Source organism: Sceloporus occidentalis, unplaced genomic scaffold, assembly GCF_023333645.1.
Source record: "Sceloporus occidentalis isolate IW3139 unplaced genomic scaffold, rSceOcc1.0.p SCAF_7, whole genome shotgun sequence".
Taxonomy (NCBI): domain Eukaryota; kingdom Metazoa; phylum Chordata; class Lepidosauria; order Squamata; family Phrynosomatidae; genus Sceloporus; species Sceloporus occidentalis.
In genome coordinates, this window is record NW_028316987.1 from 32,704,225 (window position 1) to 32,724,778 (window position 20,554).

The 20,554-nt window shown below is 41.5% G+C and overlaps 1 protein-coding gene and 1 pseudogene across 11 annotated transcripts in view; one reads left to right on the forward strand and one right to left on the reverse strand.

Moving 5' to 3' along the window:
* LOC149309482 (biliverdin reductase A-like) overlaps positions 1-13,530 on the reverse strand; it is a 63,510-nt gene extending 49,980 nt beyond the window's left edge. For 10 of the 11 annotated variants that reach the window (XM_089532541.1, XM_089532540.1, XM_089532539.1 and 7 more), the window contains exon 1: positions 5,653-5,837. The gene's annotated coding sequence lies outside the window, so the exon portion shown is untranslated. Of the gene's footprint in view, positions 1-5,652; positions 5,838-13,506 lie in introns of those variants that run through there. The other variant, XM_089532538.1, reaches the window with a different exon arrangement.
* An 865-nt stretch (positions 13,531-14,395) lies between these two features.
* LOC149309483 (apelin receptor-like) lies at positions 14,396-15,335 on the forward strand (annotated as a pseudogene).
* Positions 15,336-20,554: the final 5,219 nt, after the last annotated feature.

Below are 20,554 nucleotides of genomic sequence, written 5' to 3' on the forward strand. Positions count from 1 at the left end.
TCTGAACAAGTCTTGCCAAGAAAATCCTACCACAGAGTTTTCATAGGTCGGAGTCTACTTGAAGGCACATAACAACGATATGCCAAAACTCTTACTGTACTGTGAATTGAGCTCAGAAGCAAAATGGGGCCTTAAGCATATGATTAAGAGGGGGTAGGCAGGGCTTCTGCTAAATAAAGTTGCAAGATGTCTGCAGGTGAGGAGACCCATATGTGTGACTGTACAAATGAGCACTTGGAAGACCATCAGCCACGGGTAAACAACCTGCAATTTTAACTTACCATTTCCAAGTGCTGAGACACACAACATCTGAGAAGGTGCTCTACACTGGCATGCAACCCCATAGGTATAATACACAATGACGACAAAGATGACTATGCATATTCTTTAGTCCTAGATCTAGATCAAATTTGAAACATATATATACTGTCTAAAATAAGAAATATGAGCACAGCCCTTCAGCTAAAAAGCATTCATACTGGACTTTCTTTTCTTTACTTTGTTTCCTTCAGCTTATTTAATCCTCATTATCAGTTCAATCTTGGCATTTTACATTAGAAATCAGGCAACTATGATTTTGGTTTTGTTACTAAGCCCACTGTTGTTTATGGTCCTAACAGTGGCAAAAGGAGAACCTGATTTAAAAAAAGAGAGAGCTCTCCAGTCTCAGAAATATCCAACTCTTCTCCTTCATGGTGAGATTGAAGAACAATGGGAACAGAAGGCAGTAGAAGTGACAGAGGATCTGCATGCACTTCTCAAAAGAGAGGCTTGAGAATGTGATGAATATTAAGACATCCTCTTTCTATTCTTCATTGTTCTCTGTTGATCACATTCAACTTGGAAAGTAAAATGTCAATATTGGAAATTCATGTTGCAAGTAATGAGGCTGATACATTATTGCTGCAAAACACTAATGAGAAACTGCAGGCTAGAGTAAATGCTTTGGAGGTTCATCCTCAACCTCCTGATGCTGGGAAGAAAGCAGATGTAGGCAGTCCTGTTGTAGCGATTATGGAAGGCTTATTATGGGAGAGCCAAAGTTACCCAGAGAATAATCAGCTAGACATAGAAAATTGTGTTCAGATTCCTTCTTTCACCTCTCACTTGAAAGATAAACTGTGTTCTGCCTATTTATTGTACAGTTTTTGAAGAAGACTTCTGTTAAGAATGATTTGCTGTAGCACGTATAAGACCTCAGAGAGTTAACATGGGCCAAAAAATAAAAAATGCATGCTATTTCCTAATTTCTCTAAAAAAAATTCCTAGTAAGAGGTGGGCTTTTTCTAAAGCCTATAACTGAGAAAGGAAAAAAAATCTAGACTGTTTCATGCATCTTAGGATCACAGAGTTGGAAGAGACCACAAGGGCCATCCAGTCCAACCCCCTGCTATGCATGAATTCACAGCCAAAGCATCCCCAACAGATGGCCATCCAGTCTCTGCTTAAAGACCTCTAAGGAAGGAGACTCCACTACACTCCGAGGGAGTGTGTTCCACTGTCGAACAGCCCTTACTGTCTGGAAGTCCCTCCTAATGTTGAGCTGGAATCTCTTTTCCTGTAGCTTGCATCCATTGTTCTGTGTTCTAGTCTCTGGAGCAGCAGAAAACAAGCTTGCTCCATCTTCAATGTGACACCCCTTCAAATACTTAAACAGGGCTATCATATCACCCCTTAACTGTCTCTTCTCACGGCTAAACATACCCAGCTCCCTAAGTCTTTCCTCATAGGGCATGGTTTCCAAACCCTTCACCATGTTGGTTGCCCTCCTCTAGACTCACTTCAATTTGTCAACATCCTTTTTGAACTGTGGTGCCCAGAACAGTATTCTAGGTGAGGCTTGACCAAGGCAGAATAGAGTGGTATTACTTCCCTTGATCTAGACACTATAACTTGATCTAGACCAGTGGTTCCCAACCTGTGGGTCGGGACCCCTTTGGGGGTCGAATGACCCTTTTATGGAGGTCGCCTAAGACCATTGGAAAACACATATTTAATTATAGTTATGAAGTAGCAACAAAAATAATTTCATGGGTTTGGGTCACCACAACATGAGGAACTGTATTAAAGGGTTGCGGCATTAGGAAGGTTGGGAACCACTGATCTAGACACTATAACTGATCTATTGATGCAGCCTAAAATAGCACCTGCCGATTATACTAGTTTGACTGTCTTCAGTCTAAAACAACAGGGGCTGCTGAAGCATATCATTGTCCAAATGACCCTACCGGCCAGTCGAGGAAATACAAAGAGAATTCTTCTTGGTCGATTCTGTCCCATGTTAATAGCTGGACACACTGCTCTGTCCCAGCTGGAAAATGCAGCAGCCACTGCAATGAATAGAAGAATGTGTTCATGGAAGCTGCATGCAAATGACAGCCAAAACCCTTTGGTGTTAAGTTGCAGCATGAGTCACTATGACCCATGCTATAACTGCACACTCACTCTAGGGTAGTTCTCACATTACTTTTACTAACAGAAATACTGACACCAGTATCACAAAACAACTGCAGTGTTGCATTGTTTTACAGTCCTGAGTGTATAGTGAATATAGCATTAATTGCACAAAAACTTGAATACTTCAAAAACAGGACTGTCTTTTTTAATATATGAGCAACCTGTTTGTGTACCTATGGAAGGACAGTCTGTATAGTGCAGCAATCCCTGGTGAGAATATGTGCATCTCTCTTCCGTTTGCATCAACTCTGGTCAATACTTGGATGGTAGACCGTCAAGGAATACCCAGTGCTGTAGGCTATATTTCAGGAGAACTGGTAAAGCCACCTCTGAGTACTCCTTGCCTAAGAAAATCCCATGAAATACATGGCACTGCTTAAGTCAACAAGCACCTTGAAGACACACACATTATGGAACTCATAATTGGAAGAATTCAGCATCTGCAGCTGCTACTCACAGATTTAGGAATTCTCTTAAAATCAGGTCACAGTTATCTTATCTAGCAAAGTCATACTAACTTGGCCTTTGACAAGCCCTACCTCATTCTTCCTTCTCTGCTTGCTTGATCGTCTTTCTTTGCACTTGCTTACAGGATGTCCCCTTCAAATATGAAAGGAATTATTAATTTTGGCAGCCTACTTTTAAAAGTACTTTAAAAAAAATGGGGCTTCTTTCTTTGCCTATTTTTACATTGGTCCATGGTTCACAATTACCAGAATACTAGGTCTTTCTTTCCCTTTCTGTACATGATTTCAAAGCTGACATTTCTCTTTGTGAGATAAAATACGTGAAGGACAAGCTCAAATAACCTCTCCCATATTCCATTCCAAATAGTGTTGCCAGGTTTTCAAACTGAGCAGCAAGAGACAGTCAAAATTCATGACATGCAGGTATGACTATCATGAAATATTAAGTATCCGATTGAAAGTATTGATATGTTAACTTAGGCCTGTTACAGACTGCCAAAATAAAGCTGCTTTGGGTCTCTTTGGAGATACGCTGTTTAAATTATGCATGCACCCTAAGAATCCGGAAGCTGCACCAAAACTGCACTCCAGTGCTTAGGAATGGAATCATAGAATCGTAGAGTTGGAAGAGACCACTAGGGCCATCCAGTCCAACCCCCTGCCATGCAGGAAATCCAAATCAAAGCATCCCTGACAGATGGCCATCCAGCCTCTGTTTAAAGACCTCTAAGGAAGGAGACTCTATCACCTTCCGAGGAACATGGAGTGTGGCTTTGGCACGACCTCCGGACTCTTAGGACCCATGCATCATTTAAATAGCATACCTCCAAAGAGACCCAAAGCAGCTTTATTTTGGCAGTCTGTAACAGGCCATAGCTATAAAATAAATACATTGTCTACATCCATAAATTACATCAGGGGTTCCCAACCTGGAGTGCCTGTATCCCTAGGGGTGTGATATGAGATTTCAGGGGGTGCAACAAAGTGTGTAGCTTGTAATTACTTGATATTTTTCTGAATAAATTAGAATCAAATTGCTCGATTTCGAGTTGCACTTTATGCACTGAGTTAAAAGTTTTTTTAAAAAACTTCTATTTGTTCACTCATAGTATCATATGTGATCCAAAATTTAGAAATTAGACTTCTTCATCTTCAAATGGGGTACTACTTCTTGTTAGGAGAGCATGAATGTTAATCAAACATTTTCCTAGGCATGTGGGGCATAGAAAAGCTTGGGAACCACAGAAGGACATGATGCATGCATTCCTGTCATTAGGAAGGTCCTACACCCCAAAATGCAAGCTTTAGGGGGCATCTTGTTTCGAAAACGACACGATCATAGAATCATAGAGTTGGAAGAGACCGCAAGGGCCATCCAGTCCAACCCCCTGCCATGCAGGAAATCACAATCAAAGCATCACCGACAGATGGCCAACCAGCCTCTGTTTGAAGACCTCCAGGGAAGGAGACTCCACGATGCATGCATTTCTGTCTTTAGGAAGATCCTGCACCCCAAAATGCAAGCTTTAGGGGTACCTTGTTCAGTATACCACATAGTGAATATATTTCTGTCATTATAAAGGTCCTACACCCCAAAATGCAAGCTTTAGGGTTCATCTTCTCCAGTAAACTACATGATGCATATACTGCCGTTTTTAGGAAGGTCCTACACCCCAAAAGGCAAGCCTTAGGGCAGTGGTTCCCAAATGTTGGTCCTCCGGGTGTTTTGGACTTCAGCTCCCATAAGCCCCAAACTATCAGGAATTCTGGGAGCTGAAGTCCAAAACATCTGGAGAATCAAAGTTTGGGGAATCACTGCTTTAGGGGCATCTTGTTCCGTAAACGACACGATGCATATATTTTTGTCTTTATGAAGATCCTACACCCCAAAAGGCAAGCTCTAGCAGCATCTTGTTTAGTAAACTACATAATGCATATATTTTATGAAGATCCTACACCCCAAAATGCAAGCTTTAGGGGGCATCCTATTCAGTAAACTACAGGATGCATGCATGTTTATGAAGGTCCTGCACCCCAAAAGGCAAGCTTTAGGGTCATCTTGTTAAGTATAAGTTCAGTAAACTTATGATGCATGCATGTTTATGAAGGTCCTACCTCCCAAAATGCAAGCTTTAGGGGGCATCCTATTCAGTAAACTACAGGATGCATGCATGTTTATGAAGGTCCTGCACCCCAAAAGGCAAGCTTTAGGGTCATCTTGTTAAGTATAAGTTCAGTAAACTTATGATGCATGCATGTTTATGAAGGTCCTACCTCCCAAAATGCAAGCTTTAGGGGGCATCCTATTCAGTAAACTACAGGATGCATGCATGTTTATGAAGGTCCTGCACCCCAAAAGGCAAGCTTATTGTGTCTAGATAACAGGGAAACCTTTCTAACCCTCAAATGGGAGAGACCCTTTCCAACATGGGACACCTGCCAGTCCTACAAGAGGCAGACATCCCCAAACCAAGTGGGGAAAAATTAGGCTCCATTAGGCTGCATCCACACTGGAGGTATAACCCAGTTTGGCACCACTTTAATTATTTTTCTGGCTCAAGGCTATGGAATTCTGGGAGTTGGAGTTTGTTGTGGGTCTCTGGATCCCACAACATACTCCAACTCCCAGAATTCCATAGCAAAGAGCCATACAAGTTAAAGCGGGTCCAAACCGGGTTATTCCTCCAGTGTGGATGCAGCCACAGAGAAGGAGGGATGTTTGGCTTACCCTTCGCCTTCTCTCCCGCTTACACAACACTTCAGTTCCACTGCATTCAACCTTTATGCAATGGACGCCTTACACAACTCTTCCTTCGCTGCAAGAGGCCGCGCCCCTTTCCTCGCTCCCTCAGAGAGGAAGCCGCATTCACCAGAGCTGCAGCCTCAAGCGTCCGCTCTCGCTCAGAGCCAAAGCGCGAGTGGTGCAGGCGAGGTGGGCGCGGCGGGGACGCCCGGAGGGGCGGGGCTGAAGGAGAACAGATCGCACTGATTGGTCTGCTAGGGGAGGGAGGGGGCGGGGCTCCTCTGTGGGAATGGTGGGCGTGGCGACAGAGGATGTTTTAGCTCTAATGGCGCCGCTTTCAATGGTCCTTAAGAAGGTCCCATTCAGAGACACAGAAAGACACAGATGCCAATCATGCCCCATCATCCGGGTCTTCAGGAGAAGATTGGGGCAGGTCTATTCAATACTGAGAGAGAAAACCCCTGAGAGAAAAAGATATCATGACTAAAAGGGCATGGGGATATATATATATATATATACACACACACACACACACACACACATATATATATATATATAATATTGTGTGTCTGTATATATATATATATACACACACATATATATATAGGTGTGTGTGTATATATATATATATATACATAATATATAAATGTATACAATATATATATATATATATATATACACACACACACACACATATACACATATACATACAGTGGGCCCTTCCCTTATGCGGGGGATCCGTTCCGCCCTCCGCGTAAGGGATAATCCACATATGCTCGCGCGGAGTCGCGCCCTATAGGAAATGTGTGCGTGTGGCGGCATGGCAGTGTGTGCATCACAGGTGCACGCATAATTGTTTACATTGTCGTGTGGCTTCCGCATAAGCAGGAAGCCGCGTATAGTGTTCCTGAGTGTGGCACGTGCGCACTGTGTGTCTATCTATCTATCTATCTATCTATCTATCCATACCCTTTTAGTCATTTTATCTTTATCTCTCAGGTGTTTCTCTCTCAGTGTTGAATAGACCTGCCCCAATCATCTCCTGAAGATTTAACATCACATTTTAACCAAATCTTCAGTGTGTATATTTAAAATACATTTAGGTTGTGCGTATGATACTGCAATTTGAAAGTATAATTTTAATTTTGCTAGTTGTTTATGTCAGAACTATTAGCATTACATTCAGTGGTATGTGGGAATTATGATTTGCGCATAACATTAGTACAAAAAAGCATTAGTAAGGATTCTATATGATGTGAAATGGGAGGAGGTCAATGGATGGGTGACACCATGAGTTACTGCACCAGCTGACACCAACCCTATTGACACCACTGTCACTTAGCAGTTGCAATAGCATGATGGACAACACAGAACCCCAAGGGACCCCACAGGCCAATGGCCAAGGTATTGAACAGAAATCTCCCAGCACCACTTTCTGAGTTCAGCCCCCCACATAAGACTGGAACTACTGCATAACTGTGCCCCCAGGTCCTATCCCAGAGAGCTGGCCCAGAAAGATATGATGGTTGATGGTAATGCAAGCTACTGAGAGGTGCAGCAGGACCAACAGGGACATACAGTCCAGTTCCCTGAGTAGGTTATTCATCAAGGCAATCAAAACTGTCTCCATCCCATAGTTAGGTCTGAAGTCAGATTAAAACAGATCTCACTGCAGTAAGACATTCACCATTCCCCTTATCCGCTTGGGTAATCCCTCTGTAGCTGCTTTCTGGAGCCAGTAACGGCAAGGAGTCAGTACACATGTGGTGGCTCTCACCTCTCCAAAGATCCTGTCCACATCCCCAGACTGCACAAACTGAAATATATCCAAAAATATAGAAGAAGCAAGCTCCAAGATTACATGCATTGGATCTGTATCAGCTTCAGCATCCAGATTCACAAAGTGAATCAGCAGTCTTGTCAACTATTTTTGTTTTCTTCTTGTGGACTCTAGTATCCACCCCACTCATTTCATCACTGCCAGCTCCATAGTGAACCATGGGCTCCACTTCATGAGAGGGGATGTTTAGGAGTAACCATGTCCATCTCCATGGCCATTCCCTATTCCAAAGATCAGCCAGGGCTTCAACAGGATCACCTTCCCAACAGCTGTCAGTAATCCATCTGGATTAATAATTTGAATCAATTTTAACCAGCAAACCACCCCTGCAGAGCTCCGAGTCTAAATTCCACCAAGTAGTGCTCCAGTCCATGACAACAGAACTGGAAAACATTCCTTCACACTCAGATCACCAACATACTGCCCAGAACAAAAAATCAGAACCAGAGTGTGTCCTGCAGCATGGGTGCCACCAGATCTTGCTTGGGACAAAACCATAGTTGTCATGGTAGACATTAAGTCCTGAGCCAACAGAGCAGTCTCTGCATTGATGTTGAAATCCTCCAGTGCAACAAATCGAAAGGATTCCAACACCAGCACCAAAACCAACACAGGCAGTAGACTATTGAGCAGACTCATTACTATTGAGCAGAGAGGTGAGTAGTACACCCACAAAATCCTTATTCCATACTAGCCACACACCTTCAAAAACACCCAGCAGAATGTGGGACAAGGCACCTGGTGGAGGAGATGGTATACAGACCACTCCAACCTCCCCTTCCCTACTGCAGTATAGAGATCCCAGGTGGACAAATGTGGGAGAGGTTAACACACATACACACACTTCAATCAACCAGCCTTTCTATTCCTGTCTCCAGAGTAGTCCACATTAAGCAGACATACAGGATCACAATGTACATAAATTTGTCTCTCTCTGCAGTAACAAACTTGAAAGCCAGCTTGTCTGTAAGTGCCTTCAGGTTGCCTGTTGACTTATGGTGAGCTCATGAATTTCATAGTTTTGCTAGGGTAAGGGATATTCAGAGGTGATGTTACCAGTTCCTTTCTGAAATATCGCCTAAGGCACCTGGTATTCAACTTTGTTGTTATGTTGTTAACTCCCCTCCAGTCGATCTGTGGATGACCCTGTGGTATTCAGTTCACTGGAGCAAAATAAACCAATAGCTATGAATCAATGAGAGACTAAAATGCATCTGCCGAGTAGAAACTGATATGCAGGTTTGTGCTGAATATACAGTTGGAAGTACCTAGTGGTGGTTTTGTGGTTGGAAAGGGTAGCTTGCTACAGAAACTAATTGTCCCTTTTATGTTGTTTTGCATGCTAAGAAGGTTGAAGCCACTCCTTCAAGAAGCCCACAATTAGGCTATAAAGGTAATAATAGTCTTTTGCCTTTGTTGTTGCCTAGCATCTGTTCTTTGGAAACATGCTGCCTATGCTTCTGAGAGGATTGTATAGCCATTATCACTAGTAACCACTGATATCTTTATCCTCAGTGAATTTATTTAATCTGTTTAAGAAGCCATCTTAAGCTAGTGGCTGTCACCATGTCGTTCGATGACAGCAAATTCCATAAGCTAACTATGTGCTGTTCAAAGTATTTCCATCTGTCTGGGCAGAATACCCTTGCATTCATCTTCATTGGATGAGTGTGAGGTTAAGTGTAAAAATTTTGCTCTCTGCTTTTTCCACATGATGTATAAAGTGTAGTTATATCCCACTGTACCCTTTCTTTAAGTGAAAAGGACCTAAATATTGTAATCATTCCCTGTAGGACAGTTATTCAAGCTGTTTTGATTACTTTGATAGCTCCATCTTTTACATTTTCCTGCTACGAAATCACCACCTGCAGTTGTACTTGGACTTGTTTTCTAACACTTGAACTACTATGAAAGTATTGTCAAGTATTTACATGTCTGTTGCATTCCCAAAGCTGTGTTAGAAGCAAACATGTTAATACATGTCTGAGTCTGGATAAGAAGCAACTGGGAAGCATTACAGAAGCCATTTACATGGGATGTAAATATATTACCAATAATCTTTTAAAACAAGCCAGGGTTTTATCTGGTTGGCTAAGGGTTCATGGATTCATTTGTTGCTTGGTTTTTTGTGGGTTTTTTGGGCTATATGGCCATGTTCTAGAAGATGTTTCGCCAGCATCTGTGGCTGGATCCTGGTGAAATGTCAGGAAGAAAATCTTCTAGAACATGGCCACATAGCCCGAACCCCCCCCCCCCCAAAAAAAAAAACCGGTCATGAAAGCCTTCGACTTCAAATGTGTTGCTTGTTTCTTGAGAATTAGTTCAGTGTAGCTAGCATTCAAAAGAACAAATCTGAATTTTTAAAAAAAGAAATGTGAGCGTATCAGCAGCATCAGGAAGCAAGTGAAAAAACCTGGGATTTACCTCTGAGTAAATGTGTAAAATGTGCTGCAAAATGAAAAATGTTTTGCTTTTCTAATATGTTAGTATCCCATTCAGTCCCCGAGTGTTGCTAAATGGAAACTATTCACTGGGGAAAAGTCATAATTTTAGAAAGAATTTTAGTACAATAGACATTATTATCCTCATGGCAATGGGCAGAAGGTATTGCAGTAACTCTGCTGTCCACTTTCTTGAGTAAATACAGTCGGCCCTTCTTATACACAGATTTTTTATACACAGATTCAAGCATCCACGGTTTGAAAATGTTCCAAAAAGCATAAATTTCAAATATCAAAGCTTGATTTTCCATTTTTTATAAGGGACACCATTTTGCTATGTCATATTTAATGGGACTTAAGCATACACCGATTTTTTTATACACGGGGGATCTTGGAACCAAACCCCAGCATATAACAAGGGTCCACTGTAATATGTATTGAGAATTTTATAGTCTGGACCATTACAATAATCTTCCATATTATCAAAGTTATGCTCAAAATTTTATAAACAAGACTTATACCCTCTCTTGAACACGAAATGTCAGATGGGCTCAGAAAAGAGAAATCTAGATATGGGCTGCAGAAATAATACAGTCTGATCCCAGTTTATGTGCCATGGAATTCTGGGAACCATAGTTCCTTGCAGCACCATAACTTTCTGACAGAGAACATTAAATGTCTCACAAAACTACAATTCCCAGAGTTCTGTAGCACTGAGCCTGGGTAGTTAAAGTGGAGTCAAACTGGATTATTTCTGTAGTGCAAACAAATGAACTGTACCAAATAATTTTAGTAGAAAATCATCTTGTGTGTTTTAGATTACAGCAAAGCCTTTGATTATGTAGATCATGAAAAAGTATTGATCACATTGAAACAAATGGGTATACTACAACATTTTATTGTCCTATATCAATGATGGCGAACCTATGGCACGGGTGCCAGAGGTGGCACTCAGAGCCCTCTCTGTGGGCACATATGCTGTCACCCCAGCACAGAGTTTGACAGAGTTTGTTACTAGAAAGCCAGAAGGACATGGCCCTTTGCAATAAATAAGTGGGTTTTGGGTTACACATTGGGCACTCGGCCTCTAAAAGGTTCACCATCACTGTCCTATATTCTGGACAAGAGACAAGTGTCAGAACCGAATGTGGATAACAAAATGATTTCCAATTGGCAAGTGAGTCAGACAAGGCTGCATTTTATCACTTTCGTCTGTATAATTTATACACAGAAAATATATGGCGATCAGGAAGGAGATGTGAAAACTGGAGGTAGGAAGACGAATGATTTAAGATACGTAGATGATATCATATTACTAGCAGAATGTAGCAACGCTTTGGAATTACTACTGATTAAAGTTAAGGAAGAAAGTGCAAAAGCAAAGTTACAGAAGAATATTAAGAAAAATAAAAACCACAGATTATTTATATAATTTAAAAGTGGATGGTGAAAACATCAAAACTGTTAAAGATTTTTAATATCTGGGCTTCATCATAAATCACATTGGAGATACTAGTTAAGAAAGGAGTAGACAATTAAAACGAATGATAAAAGTGGAATTTTAACAGGATTAACATCAATTTATATTTTTACTATTTTCCCTATCATATTAATTTCATTTTCAATTTCGGAATACAAATGTTTTCCAAGAAAAAGGATCTGAATGTGCAAGTTTAAATCATTTTAGCATTAAAACTCAATCGTATAACCACTAGAGGGGGATTTCCACTGCAAAAAGAAAGAACATATTTTTCCTTTCCTTACAGTTGGGTCTTAAAATATGTTTACTCAATTGAAAGTCCAGCTGAGATCACTGTGATTTACTTACTTGTAGGAATGCTTTGGATTGCAGCCCTTAATCTTGTAAAGCCTGTTACGCACCATATGTCGACTACTACATTTCCTTCATATGATGCAAGCTCCCTGTCTGTCCTGTTAAGTCTTTGTTTTTCTTTTCTTTGTATTTGCATTTGCATTTAAAATAGAATCACTGTGGAAGAACATAAGCCTCTCCCGCCACAGTTCAGATATTTTCTACATGTAAGAAGGCCACCTGCTTCTCCTTTCCTTAGCTGGTGACATCAGAAGGATAAAACCGTTATTCCTCTAAGTGAGTTGCAATATAGGAAATGTTTTTCTTTTATCCTGATTTGAGTTTTCTGCAGGTTGCAATCACATTATAAATAGGTCTTTTAAAGTCCCCCCCCCCTTTTATAATGATAATGGACACCTCTTTGGAAATGAAATACAGTGGGCCCTTGGTATTCGCCGGGGCTCCCTTCCCCTCATGGATATCAAAAGCCATGGATACTCAAATCCCATTCTATAGAATCATAGAACTGGAAGGGCCATGCAGGAACTCACAATCAAAACACACCTGAAAGATGGCCATCCAGCCTCTGTTTAAGAAGACTCCCACACTCCAAGGGAGAGTGTTCCACCATTGAACAGCTCTTACTGTGAAGTTCCTCCTAATGTTGAAGTGGAATCTCTTTTCCTGTGGTTTACATCCATTGTTCTGTGTTCTGGTCTCTGGAGCAGCAGAAAACAAGCTTGCTCCATCCTCAATGTGGCACCGTTCATATACTTAAACAGGACCGTCATATCACCTCTTAACTGTCTCTTCTCGAGGCTAAACATAGCAAGCTCCTTAAGTCTCTCCTCATAAGGCATGGTTTCCAGACCCCTCACCATTTTGGTCACCCTCCTCTGGACATGCTCCAGCTTGTCAACATCCTTTTTGAATTGTGGTGTCCAAAACTGGACATAGTATTCCAGATGAGGTCCAGCCCTGACATGCTCAAAGATCTCTAGTTTTAAGTGCCCTTCTTAAAGGAACAATGAGTGGAAGCAGGAAGGGTCGCCATACAAAAGAGGCTGTGACAATGGAGACTTTAGAGGACTTCCGAGACTTCCAGGAATCCAAGGAGAGAAGGGTAAAACAGGGATCATGGGACTGGACCTGTGGGCGAAAGAGGACTTGAAAGGAAAAAAGGTATTCCTGGTAATATGATTTGAGATAGAATAAACTTCAGAAAAAAAAGCTTTCAGAACTGTCAAGAACCAGAAAAATTAGCAGTCCTGCTTGGTTTTGCTCTGAGAAAGGAAGATTCAAGCCTAGAGTGTCATAAGACTAAAACTGAGTGTTATAGTAATTTTAAAAATCATCCTAAAATAACAGAAGCAGGCAGAGAACAACAGAAGCAGGCAGAAAACTAAGTAAAATAATAATAATAATAAAAATAAAGAAGACAGAAGACTTGGGGTCTTTAAGGAAAGTCCCAGGAGGAGAAACGTTTTTGAGGAGCAGTCGGACGTTTGAAAGACTTGGAAAGAAGAAATTTAAATGTATTCAGGAGGTAAAAGCAAGTTTGTAAAGTTAAGAAAGCCAATAAAAGATATGATCCCATGAAGGACCCAGAGATGTCAGAAAGAAAGACAGAGAAGGGGAGATTTCGACAACAGAAGGATCCAGGACAGAAGGGAAAGAAAACAATGAAAGAAACTGGACAAAAGAGATAGAGTTTACACTTGTTAAAACCAAGAAAAAGGACTTACTAGAACGTTGTTTTAAAACCATGCTTGGGATGGAGATGAATGCTGAAAGTTCATGAAAGATCCTAAAAGCTGCGAATGGTTGCCACAAGGAATTGGTTGTTAAACAGGAAACAGACTTCTTTACCACTAACAAAGCAAAATTTTTAGAACAAGGAACAAAAACTGAGGGTTAACAGCTATATTAAAAAAAGGGACTAAAAAGAGGAAGTCTCAAGAGACTTGAGAAGCTTGACTCATGACTGAGAGACTTTTTCACAATACCCTGGAATAAACATAGAATGCTAAAGCATAGCTAGAGTTTTGTCTGTTACAAGAGGAAAACAGAAGTCCGAACTACTGTGCAAAGTTTTTCCAATTTGGCTGAAATTTTGTGGGCAGTTTAAGGAGACTATGGCTGACTATTTCCTAAACTAATAACCCCCCCCCAAAAAAAAAACATGTTAAAAGGATTAAAAATTTTAAAGGGAGAAAATACCATTCTGATGGAAAAGCATGAATTGCCGCGATAAAAGATGCAAGAAATGTCTACCCAGATGTATATTCCTAGGATCTGGTTGGAGGTCAAAGACTGCAGATTCGGACGGGAAATAAAAAGGCTGCAAATCAACCAAAAGTGAGTGAGATGGAAAGACATCTTGCCACAAAGTGTCATTTAAAAAAGTCATTAGGATGGACTGTGTGAATACAATAACATGAGTTTAAGGCAGTTTTCGTTTTTAACCTTTGCCAGTTATAGTTAATCCAAATGCATCGGAGTGCTTTGATAAAAGGACGTTGTTCCATTATTTTAGAGTTTCTGATCTCCCAGAGGGCACAAAACATTGTCAGATCTTCCTAAAGTTTAAGAAAAAGGATCAAGAAGACAGTTTACCACCCCGCTTGAGCAGATATGGAATTCAACAGCGGTGCTGGCAACGACTCAAACACCGAGGAGTGTGACTATGCTGAATGGAGTTTCTCAAAGGTCCTGATTCCTTTCGTCTACTTGCTGATTTTTCTTCTAGGCACCACTGGCACTGGCTTGGTGCTATGGACCACTTGTTGGAGAAACCAGGAAAGACGACGATCCATAGATACATTCATTATCAATTTGGCAGTGGCTGACCTGATTTTTGTAGTCACCCTGCCACTCTGGGCTACCTACGCTGTCCTGGACTATTACTGGCCCTTTGGCTTTTTTGCCTGCAAGCTCAGTAGCTACCCGGTCTTCATCAACATGTATACCAGTGTCTTTTGCCTTACGGGGCTCGTTTTTGACCGCTACTTGGCCATTGGCCCATGGTAAAGGTCCAGCCAAGGTCAATTGCTAGTAAACTTTTAGTGACTGTTACGGTCTGGGTCATAGCTGCCCTTTTGGCCTCACCTGCCATGATTTTCCAGAATAAGAGAGTGCCAGATGAGATAAAATAACTTGCTTCATGGATTTCTCCAGCGTGGCCACCAATGAGACAGAAATGGCCTGGGAAGCAGGGCTAAGCTTGTCTTCAACTTTTATGGGCTTCGTGATTCCCTTTGCCATTATGTTGACCTGCTACTATTTTATTGCCCATACCATTACTAGCCACTTCCAAAAGAGACACTGCAAAGGGCTAAAGAAGCAGAACCTCCTGCTGACCACCATCATCGTTTTGCTGGCCACGTTTGCTCTATGTTGGCTGCCCTTCCATCTGGTGAAAACTGTTTATATGCTGATGGACTGGGAGATAATGCCTTTGTCTTGCGACATCCATACCTTTCTTAATAATCTTTACCCGTACTGCAGCTGTTTGGCCTACACCAACAGTTGTCTCAACCCCTTTCTCTATGCGTCTTTTGATTTCCGCTTTTGACAGGGTGCTGCAGGAGAAAGGCCAGCCAGTTATTCCTCTAGGCAAGCCAGATTCAATTGAAAAAAGGACAAGAACTTCAAAGGAAAAAATCATGTATCAACATTCAGAAAACTCTGTTTTAGAGCTATAAACACTACATAATAATAATAAAAAACACTTGTCAGGTGTTCCAACTGACCTCCCAATTCAGGGGCATAGACCTTGGGTTGGGATAGTGGTGGAGTGAGTACATTGTTCCCCTTTGAGGATTCTGGTGGCCTGTCTTCACATTTCTAACACTGCCAAAAGTGAGCTGAATGCTCAACTTAAGTTTTGAGTTATGGCGATGCTGGAAACTTGAGGTTTAAAAGAAAATTCTGTGGGAGATTTGCATAAGGCTGATGAATGATAGTTGGTGAATGAGCTGCACCCTGCGCACGGCGCAAAAGGAAGCACTGAAAAGGCGCTTCTTTTTGTGCCATAGAAGGGGTGCCATAACTGCTGTGGTGTGGTGTTATGACGCCCCTCGTGCACAGCACAGCACGAGGGATGTCATCGTGGTGCACCCCATGTAAACAGGTGCACACCAGGATGGTGCCCCGGCAGAGGAAGAAGGACTAGGAGCGTGTAAATGCTCCACCCTCCCTCAACCCTACCACGCACGGAGGTCGGCTGGCATACAGTTGTGAAAGAAAACCCAGTTTGGTTAAGAAATTGTCAGGAAGACAAGGAAGAAAAAAGGGGAAAAAAGAGACAAAAGACTGGAACAGAAAATTGACACTATCACTATAGCTGTTTCGACAATGAGGATTGAATTGGCAAAAGCGATACAAGTAATAGAAGAAAGAAGAGATAAGAGTGGGGGCTGTTTGACAGTGGAGCACTCTTCCTCAGAGTGTGATGGAGTCTCCTTCCTTGGAGGTCTTTAGGCAGAGGCTGGATGGCCATCTGTTGAGTGAGCTTTGACTGAGAGTTCCTGTATGGCAGGGGTTGGACTGGACGGCCCTTGTGGTCTCTTCCAACTCTATGATTCTATGATTATAAACAGCTCCACCAGCTACCAGTCCATTTCTCAACACCATTCCGAGTGCTATAAAGACTTATACAGCTTAGGTCCAGGCCATTCGAAGGACTGTATCTTCCTTTATGAACCTATTAGAGCTCTAAGATCTTCTGAAGTGGCCCTTCTCTCTCTCCTACCACTTTTCCAGACTTCTTTGGTGGGAACAAGGAAGAGGGCCTTCTCAGCACCTGCTCCCAAACTTTGGAACTCTCTCTCTAAAGAGGTCAGGTTGCTTCTGTCTTTGCTTTCCTTCTGCCAGCAAGTTAAAACATTTTATGCTGTCAGGCTTTTAGAATCATAGGGCCTGAACAGACCAGCATAAAGATCCGGCCTCGGGGCAGAGTGGGGGCATGGTGTCTGCACTCCGGCCACTCTGACACTGCCCCCAAGCCACCCACCTGACCAAACAGTGGGCAGTGCCACGCCACATCTTCAGTGCAGCTCTTACAAGCAGAAGGAGAATAAATTATTAATTTTTTTCCAGTAAAAAGGGAGATGGAGTAGGAATATTGAAGGGCTGAAGGGGCAATAAAGATATATAAGATCCTACCATAATTCAGAATAGATTTGAAACTGGACTAGTTAAATTATATTATTTATGCTGGTGGTTTACTAGTCTTTTTTGATATTAGGAAGATAACTGTTAGTATAGATACATATGCATGGAGTGTATTTATTATTTAAAATATTTCAAATCAAATCATATGTATGTATCTAGGGTAATTGATGATTTTTTAAATGTGTTTTACATCTAGAATAACAAGAGGTCTGATATCAAGCATTATAATGAACACATGGGATAATGGTTTTATGATTGAAATGGGCAACTTTAGGGCTCAACCTGCACCCAGGGCTTCTTTTTGTGGTCCTGGGCAAAAACTCTGACCCTGTTTCTCCACCAGTCTGCACTTTCACATCATTCTTGTCTTAGTGCCTCTACAGACTGGCATTATACACTGGCATGGGAGCGTGGCATATGCATGCTGGCTACCCCCATGCTGGTGTCACGCCATGCGCTCAACTGTATGGCAGGGGATATCACAGCACTTTGTTGGCGCAGCAGTTAAATGCTCTAGGAACCCTTTCTACGGTGCAAAAAGGAGCCGCTTTTTGCAGCTTCTTTTTGCACTGCGGAAAGGCCAGATCAGAGCTGTGGCGTGTGGTTGCCGTGCGTGGCCCCAATCCAGCAAGGAAAGGGGCAACATGGAGACGCCCCTTAGGGTTCGTCTGTTGAGCCCCTGAGTTGTCTAAAGCTAATAGCCCTTTCCACCATGCTTCCCATTATCAGTAGTAAGAGGCGTTCTAGCAGAACATATCACTTGAGCCTTTCAGCTGCTCATGTCTGAACAGCACACAGAGACTGAAGCTAAGACAACTAAGCAGCTCAGGTGTACAATGGGAGAACTTTGCCAAAGCATCTGTTGCTATTCACACTCAGGGGAGGGCTGTGAGTTAAAAGAGCTTTTTGTCTGTGCTTATGTAGGGCTGAGAGCTACCGTAACTATTTCTTTCCATTTGGTATTGTTCTCCTGTTAAAATTATTTATATAGTGCCACCAGGTTACATGGCACTTTGAAGAACAGCATTTAAAGACAGAGTCCAACAGTAGACAGTAAATTTACAAGATTCTATAATTCAGGATTTCCCTGTACCGGTATCACTCAGATAAACTATAAGCAGTGGTTGCTGAACCAGTAATTAACTCACATTATAGGGTTTAAGAATTTGGACTACTAATGTCTGAAGATGCCAGAATTCTGAGTTCCCAATAAAAATAATTAGTATTTTACCCGTATTAGTGTTATCAGATAGGACCCCACCAATTGTTGAAAAGCCAAGCCAGCAATACACCTTTTGTGCTATCAAAGCACATGAGGCTAGTAAGGAAATGGAAAGCTATCCAGACACATGACCCGACCCAACCCACACATCTTTATTTTGTATTAGAATAGACTGTATTCATAAGTCCTCTTGAACCATAATCTAATGTTGAATGCAGTGTAATTCCAAGTCATAATGTGTCTGTATTCATTTTCCCACTAGCATATGTGTCCTTTCATGACTATGCATTAAAGTTCTATTTAAAATCTGTACATGTCCCTAATCTGCCTATGGACCTTCTAATGAATATTCAAGCCCCAGTCTACAGCCTCCAACAAGGAGGGAGAGGAGGAAAGCAGTGTCATACATAATCCCAGCATCTTTGTTCGCCCTCACACACACAGTACATGTACAGGCATACACACAAAATTACTACAAAACTGTGGAATTTCCACACCAAAGACAAAGTGGGGCCAAGTAGACAATATGCTACAAACTAAACTAGGTAATATGCTACAAGCGTAGCTGGGAAGCATGCAAATAATCCCGCTACACTCACTGAATGACCCAGGTCTCTTACAACCATACTATATGCTTTCTGACCCCTTACATCAGTTCTGTGGAGCCACAGGACAAAAATATACTGATGAACAATTTGTTTTAGTTGACAAATTAGTACCTAGACTTCATCTGACATTGTGGCTCTAGAATGTTAAAGGTAAAGGTAGTCCCTTGACATGAATGTCTAGTGGTAACCAAGTGTAGGGGGCAGTGCTCCTTTACATTACTAAGCCAAAGAGCCAGTGTTGTCCAAGGACTACTCTGGTGGTCATGTGGCCAGCATGACTGCACCGAATGCTGCTACCTTCCCACTGAAGTCGTAATTATCTGCAGTGACCCAGCGATCCTTCTCAGCAGCTGCTCTAGACTCTAGTCTGGAATGACCTGCCGGATGAGATCCGTCAGATTACCACCTTGGAAACCTTTAAGAAAGCTATTAAGATGGATCTCTTCTGGCAGGCCTTTCCAGACTAGAACATCCTTGTTGACCTGCCTCCCCCTCTCATTATCCTCCATCTTTGTCTTTTACTCTACCTGGACTCTGCTTGAAATTGTTTCACTTCATTTTAATTTTTATTGTACACTAATGTGTTTTTTTAAACTTTTCTTCTTGGTTTAATCTCTTTTTAATTTTTCATTATGTTTTTATGACAGGGTGAGGGATGAGGATCTTGGAATTTTTAATGCATTTCTCTTTTAACTGTATCTTGTTTTACTGCTGTAATCCACTTGGATTCCTCGAGATTAAGCGGAATACAAACAAACAAACAAATAAATATTATTATTATTAACTATTTATCTTCTTGCACTTGCATACTTTCGAACTACTAGCTTGGCAGAAGCTGGGACTAGTGACAGGAGCTCACACCATCATGCAGCACTTGGGCCTCAAACTACCAACCTTCCGATTTCCAGAATTGGCATCTTAACCACTAAGCCACTGCATCCCTATTATGTGCTGTTACTCCTTTCTGTTAACTCCTCAATAAGCCACCCAGCATATATGCTAAGAAACAGAAGCTCCTTTAGGAAATTGTGGTTACTGCACTGCTTCTCACCAGCTTTTATGGTTAATAGAATCCTCCCCCCCCCCAAAAAAAAAAGACTAGACAGTTCCAGCTGCATAGTAGACAATACATCCAAATAGTTTTTGTCTCTACATAGGTCTCTCTTAATGTGTTTTTGCCAGTGATATCTCCAACTTGTCAATAGCCATTTGCTTGGTTACCATGTGTAAATAAGGACTGCTTCCAACAAAGCTGATAAATGAGTTCTGCAAAATCCAGAAGTCCTTTTACATCAGAAAAGGACTCATGGAGACATAGGCAGGCAGGCTAGTAAAATCCCTATAGACATACATGCATAATTGTTATGTTTCAACTGCATAAGAACCTGTATTTTGTTCATGTGACATACAAAGTTGAGAAGTGCTACTTTAAAGTTAAGCATATACTATAAACATCGGGCTTTGCCACATAATTTGTACACCGCTTTGATTGTCTCAACAAAAAGCAGGATAGAAATAAAAGTTTTGTCCAAGGCTTTCGTGGCCAGCATCCATAGTTTTTTTTAATTTATTTTTTATTTATAATTACCAGCATGGGTAGAAAATTAAATGTATATTCACATCACCAGTGAATATGGTTTTCGACTCTTGAAATGCAGCTGTTCTCCATGCAGTAAACTGAGTGCTAAGTGAATATCATGAACAAAGAGCACTAGTAAATAATGGAAATCAGAAGGTAGCCGCAATCCAATCTGGAATGATACATTAGAATATGGGATGTTTTGACTG